At 34.9% G+C, this 6,981-nt stretch overlaps 1 long non-coding RNA gene across 1 annotated transcript; it reads right to left on the reverse strand.

The window, feature by feature from the left end:
• Positions 1 to 6: 6 nt before the first annotated feature.
• On the reverse strand, positions 7 to 3,275 carry LOC107576959 (uncharacterized). The gene is made up of 3 exons (XR_001608146.1): positions 3,245 to 3,275; positions 396 to 451; positions 7 to 169 (listed from the first exon to the last, which is right to left on the reverse strand). It is a non-coding gene; the product is annotated as an uncharacterized lncRNA (long non-coding RNA).
• Between the last annotated feature and the right edge of the window lie 3,706 nt (positions 3,276 to 6,981).

The raw sequence follows: 6,981 nt of genomic DNA on the forward strand, positions 1-6,981 counted from the left end.
ACAGGCTGGGACTGATGGTTCTTTTCGAGTGCTGGGAGCTAATGTCAAAATCCTTGCTCTCCTCTTCTGACAATGGCATGTTAGGCCCCGATGACTCCTTTGCTTTAGTACGCAAGGGGTGGAGGACAAATCGAGGGATACGGCTGCGCATGCTTCCTTTTTCCTTCACCTGCAGGAAATAAAAAATCAGTAACTGGAAAAATGGAATGGTGCTACGACTGCCTTCAGACAAACTACAGTCAGCAACTGAGGTGAGTTAATCTTTTTTTAAAGCTGGTATTGAGTTGAATAATGTTCCTTAAAGTTATTAGAGTATCCAATATAAATCTTGCTTACATGTCTTAATGTAAGTAAAAATGTGTTTGTACAGAAATGATTTAAAGATAGTTAAGCACCTCATATGTCTGAAAAGGTCCCATTCTTCTTAAGTAGAGAATACTTCCAAGTAAAACTGTTAAAAAAAGAAAGATAATAGTGTAAAAATGAATGAGGACATGATGCAAGATGCCAGGCTGGTTTAACCCAGTTTATAAATCGTTCTGACTTAAGTGCCAGGCTACAATATTTATATGCTTAAATATGAAATATATGTCTTTGCCATGAATTGTCATTAAATTTTAAATCTACCCAAAACATTTTTTTTCCCCAGAGTCATTTGTCTTTTATGGACAATGTAGTGCCTTATCATACTTGAGTTTCAGCCACCCACTATAAATGTGTTCACTAGTACGGCAGGAAATCTCATTCTAAATTAAACTGATCCAGTGCTATTATTTAACATGATTCTTATGATTAATCAGTGAATTTACCAAGTGTTATGTAAAAGGCTTTGCACTTGGTTAAGGAAGTAATATGGTCAATTTAATCCTTGTCTAGGTAGAGAGATGATAAATCCCCACCCTTCTGGTTAGATTATTTAACTGTTTTGGGTTTTCCAGATCTGCTCATAACTAACAGACCAAAGCCCAACGGCTGAATAATTTAATATTCAGTATCACGCTTAATTGACTATGACGTCATTGATTCATTTCCTGTTATTAGTGGTGTATGTTGTGGTTGCGTGTGCCTTGTTTTTCAGCTTCTCTTTGAAGTTGGTTATATAAGGGTTATGGTTGTTTTCAATGTGGATGATGTAATTGACCCCTTAAGATTGATGCATTTTGCATAGCTGGGTGCTCACTTCTTTCCATTTTTTTGTCTGGATGTCATGTTTCATTACAAAAGAAGTCAAAGCACAACCTTTAGCACAACTTGTAGGTCACCCTTTCCTTTCGGATATGAAAAACATGCTACTTAATTTTGAGTATCTTATGTCACCACCTCCTTTTAAATTATGCAAGTATTATGTTGTTTTATATATTTTTTGCTTTGGTTAAAGAAAAAAGGATTTGCTTTTGTCAGCTTCAGTGATAGAAGTACACTAAGGGAACTGAAAATGAAAATGCACATTAGAATTCAAAAGTGTGGAATCAGTAAGATGTTTTATTTTTTTAAAAGAAATCAATATTTTTATTCAGCACGGATGCATTAAATTGATCAAAAGTGAGAGTAAAGACTGTTATAATATTGCAAAAGATTTCCATTTCAAATAAATGTTCTTTTGAACTTGTCAGCCAAAGTCAGAGCCTTAGCAACAGAGCCTAGTAACAAAGGCCTGGCAACACAAAGGAACATTGCCTTTCAAGAAACCAGATAGTGCTCAGTGACATTAGTCAGCTATTCAGTCCTTGATTGATGTCTTGTGTCAGGACAAGAAGCTTAGTGTTTTTACCTCAGCTAACTGAAAAGCTGAGACTAGTTTCAGCTTGACATAGTTAGAAGTTACTGATGCAATTTCTCTTAAATCACCTCATCCATCCTATGCAAATGGCATGGGTGGCTTGAGGTGATTAAACAGGAGTGCACTCACAGAGTTAGAGGTTATTTGTTGACTCATAACACCTTATGTAATGTACTACTCATATTTAATTAAGAAGAATGATTTCATGCATAAAACATGACAGTAAAAACTTGCTTCACCCCACACTCTCAGAATAAAAGGTACAGAGTTGTCACTGGGGTAGTACTCTAAGGTACAAATCTAAAAGGTACATCTTTGTACCTTATTTACCATTAAAAGATACATATTTGTATCTTGAAGGTATGAATGAATACTAGTTTTGTACCTTTTTTTCTGAGAGCGTACACTATATGTTCTTAAGGCCTTTTTTAAAATACTATAAACATCCATTATAATCAACAATTTGAAGTTCTGACAGTTATATAACTAAGGTTGTCTTCTTCTGTCCAAATATGAAGTCAACACAAAACATCTAGAGACACTTTAAATCAGTTGCCTCAGCACCAGTGACTCCTCATTCTGTCGTTAGTCCACTAAAGCAGTGATGACTCAATGTTACTGGAGACAGAGAGTAATGCGCACAAATGCATTTGCTACTGGCTTTGAGTGCTTTCTCTGCTTGCTGGTTGACTACAGAAAAAGATGGCTAAATTCAGGCTGACATCGTACAAGTCAGTGTGCATGATTACAAATTTGAGCAATTCCTTTTCTCAATTCACTTTTGTTTTAACAGTCTATATTGTAAAGCATTCCATACATTTTTAACTGACTAGGGTGTTTATTATTATTTTATTCGTTTTATTATTTATTCCATTTCCAGTGAGAATTGAGTGCACCTGCTCTGGGAAGACATGAGAAGACATGTTGCCCCACAATTTTTTGGTCTCATTTAACTGATTATCTGTTTCATTGTCGTTGAAGAGTTAAAATATGCCACTTTTTCATTTTAAAACCACCTTTTTTTTCAGCAGTCAGGTAAATCTCATAACACGACTCAAAATTTGACTCAAATACTTTTTTATACAATTTTTACTGTTATTTTTTTTTTGCATTTTACTATTTGCCATTTTATGCTCTTATTCTCAAAATGAATTCTTATTAAATTTTTGACACTGTAATTCAGTAATGTCTGTACTGTATTACAGTATAAAATGCTAAAATGTTTTTTTTTTAAACTTAAATCAGTATTAATTAAAGGCAGTACAATATATAATTTAAATATAATAAATCAAAATTTTATATTTTTATATTATATAACTATAAAACGAAACTTTTAAAAAAACATATTGCATTCTGTAAAACTAGACTTATAAAACACAATTTCTCCCACGAAGGGCAGATGTTTTCTAATATTTCAGCTTGTAATAAAAATCTTAATTATAAAAAAAAGTTGATTGACAATACCTGATTGAAAGACGTTTAGCTGCTGACAAGCAGTGTTGGGGAAAGTTACTTTTAAAAGCAATGCATTACAATATTGCGTTACTCCATAAAAAAGTAACTAATTACGTTACGTAGTTACTTTTTATGGAAAGTAATGCGTTACGTTACTTTTGCGTTACTTTTTAAATCTGGACAGGGCTTGCTTGTTTGTTTTTAAAATAAAAAAGTTATATTTTTGGCAAATATAAAAGCCTTTTCACATCAAAAGTGAAATGAATAAGCTTCAGGCTGAAGGGAAAGTACATTTAAGTCCGTACAGTAGAATGCAGAAGAAGAAATTTCAACACACTTCAGCAATAAAAAAAGACACAAAGTAATTTGTGCTTATTAGTATGGTTGAACTGGATCATCGAAGGTCAGAAGCATAGACATTGGTTAATAAAATGGGATTAAATACATAAAGCATATTTGTGTTGTTTAACATTTAATTATTGCAGGTTTGCGTCATATTCCGAGTTGCATTATTTTTATTCACTTTGAGGAATACTGAATCTGTGTTTTTTGTGAGTGAGATGAATTAATGCATATTCATATTTATTTCAGAACTACAGTGACATCTTCTGATTTCTCTCAACATGGGGACAGGAGAGCCGTCAATCAATAAATTGGAAAAAAAAAAGTAACTCAGATATTCTCTTGTGAATTAAAAAGTAATGCGTTACTTTGCTAGTTACTTGAAAAAAGTAATCTGATTACGTAACTCGCGTTACTTGTAATGAGTTACCCCCAACACTGCTGACAAGTATCTCTGAAATGTCAAATGACTCTTCTGCCCCACCTAAAAGAAACTCAAAAAAAACAAAAACTCACATTCATTTAAACTGCATTATAAATATAATTTACTTTTTTTTCTAATTGTTTCTTCAAATGGAACGTTCATCTTAAACAATTCGTTAACAGCTATGCGTAATTCAAGTTTAGAGCAAACATGTTGAATAGAGGCTATACAAAGAACATGTCGTATTCGATTTAAAAACTAGCCTATATCTACTAATATTAGAATGTATAAAAAAAATTCCCGTTAATAAAACCCGCTATGGTAAACAACTGTGTGACGCAGTAATTAAATAGACTTGCCTCGTGATGGGCTGATGGAGTCCTGTGAGTGAGAGTGAAGGATGCGCTCCTCCGTATCTCTTTAAAAACAACACACTGCTCGCCCTCGGTCCTCAGCTCTGCTTTGATCTGATGTGATGGACTCTCAGCCTCTCGTCTGCGAGAGAAGCCTGATTATTCCACACAGCACATCTCAGAGCATATATGTGAGTACGTGCTCAAGCAGAAGAGGCTGTGGACATTGACATCGCCAGGACTACGTGAATCTGACTAATGTTCCAAGTGTGTTATGTAACGAGCAGCAAGAATTAACCCTTACATGGCCGAATGTGATTTAACATTTCGGATTTATTGACTAGTCACACCTTATGATTTCATCAAAAGTGATTTATAGAGCCTTGTTTTAATGTCTTACACAGTATTAATGGTTGATGGGATTTGACCTACGCTCTTAAATATAAAGGTTCTTTATTGGCATAGATGGTTCCATGAAGAACCTTTAACATCCATGGAACCTTTCCATTGCACACAAAGTTCTTAGCTTATTAAAATGTTCTTCACATTAAGAACAAAAGGGTTCTTTTAAGAATTGTTCCCTGAACCCAAAATGTTTCTTCTGTGGCATCACTGGGGGGGAAAAAAAATCTGTCAGTTCATGTCAGTACATTTCTAACCAAGAGCTGACTAAACATAAGTCTTATTTCTATGTAATAGAAATGTATTTTCCTTTAGCATATTTTTCCTTGTGCATATTTGCTTGATTTATTTTAATTATTAAAATTAAAATATGCTAAAGGAAACCCATTTTAATCATTGTACCCAAATCAAAAATAGTAAAGAAAATAATCTTACATATCAATCAAAATATCTCAGATAACTATGATTTAAAACAAATGAATAACAGTATCGTTTAGTATCATTAACTGATTAAAAACGTTTTAACACGGTTGCTACACATTGTAAATGACGTGTTGCTTATGCAATACATTGTCAAGTCAAGTCACCTTTATTTATATAGTGCTTTTAACAATACAGATTGTGTCAAAGCAACTGTAATGCATTAACTAGGAAAATAGTGTGTCATTAATGCAAAATTACAATGGTAAACACTAAATTTTCAGTTGAATGTTGAAATTTAAAATTGAATTCAGTGATGTCATCATCCAGCTCAGTTCAGTTTAAGTAGTATATGTGCAATCAAGTTGACGATATCGCTGGATATTAAGTGTCCCCAACTAAGCAAGCCAGAGGCGACAGCGACAAGGAACCAAAACTCCATCAGTGACAGAATGGAGAAAAAACCTTGGGAGAAACCAGGCTCAGTCGGGGGGCCAGTTCTCCTCTGACCAGACGAAACCAACAGTTCAATTCCAGGCTGAAGCAATGTCACATTGTGCAGAGGTTCCTCAACTGATTCCTGTGGTCTTGTCCCAGGGGCTGTCTAGGAGACAAGGTCTTTAGGAGGTTTGAGCTCTCTCTCGTCTCACTGTACTGTTATTCTTTCAGCCAGAGAAATAGAGCTTACGGACAGAAAACATCTCTGGTTATGCAGTGTAACCATGCTTGCGTTGAGTAACCGGAGATGTTTCCTTTCGATTTCAGCTCACTCAACATTGTGTCGGTAGCTGATGTAATGGGGATCACGTTATTAGCAATGTCCAGCTCATCTGTAAGTGAAGCCATCAACCAGGCTAGGTATTTTTAAGAATGAGTGCCAGTGGCTTAACAATTGTAAAAGAGCTGATTGGATAGCCTAAATTGGCTTGAAATCTTCGTGTAGATGCGCAAAGTGAGCACAGGACAAAGAAGGATGAGTGTGTGAGGCCTTTCAGTTTGCTCCTTCAGGAAAAAAAAAACTTTATAAAAACTTTTTTTTAAGGTGTCCTTGTTACAGTGTAATTATACATATGAGAACTGAGTAATATTAATTTATGACATGTACTTACTATATGGTTAGGGTTAGGATTTGGGTTTGGCTTAGGGTTACTTGCATGTAATTTTTCATAATTAATTGTTATTATAATATTAAGTACATGTAACGTGAAACAAGGACACCTTAAAATAAACTGTTACCAAAGTTTTTTTAATAAACTTTATAAATAAACTCAGAGCAATACTTGCATATCTCCTATCTCCAACTTTCGACAAGCGGATGCAGGCTTTTAACCAAAACCTGAAGTGTCCGCATATGAAGCAGACCAAGACAGCATACTGTCGAGGCTGCTGCCAACAACCCAAATGTTCTCTGAAACTTCCCTGACTTGAACAAAGCGAAGGAAGTCTGAAGGCACTCAAGTGAGAGGTGGGCTCGCATTGAGACTCAGTTTAGCTCTATTCCTTAAAAATTAGATACTCTTAGTAGCCTTAAGAATGCCCCTCTGCATATTGACTGTGAGCTCTAAACAGCTGAGGTGTTCAAAAATGCACATTCTGTTCGGAAATATCGGCTGTAGAAGCTGCTCTGACAATTTTCTAAAGGACCTGCCTCTATCGCACATTTTGCAAGGAGCATATTGTAAAGGAAACATGTAAATTTAGCTCAAAGGGAATTGATTATGATATTTATAGGGAATTTAACAGAATCACTTTTACGGCTGATCAACTGAATAGGCCAGTGATTAATTGAACGGCCGTAACTATTA

Source organism: Sinocyclocheilus grahami, unplaced genomic scaffold, assembly GCF_001515645.1.
Source record: "Sinocyclocheilus grahami isolate Dianchi unplaced genomic scaffold, SAMN03320097.WGS_v1.1 scaffold4720.1, whole genome shotgun sequence".
In the NCBI taxonomy this organism is placed as follows: Eukaryota; Metazoa; Chordata; class Actinopteri; order Cypriniformes; family Cyprinidae; genus Sinocyclocheilus; species Sinocyclocheilus grahami.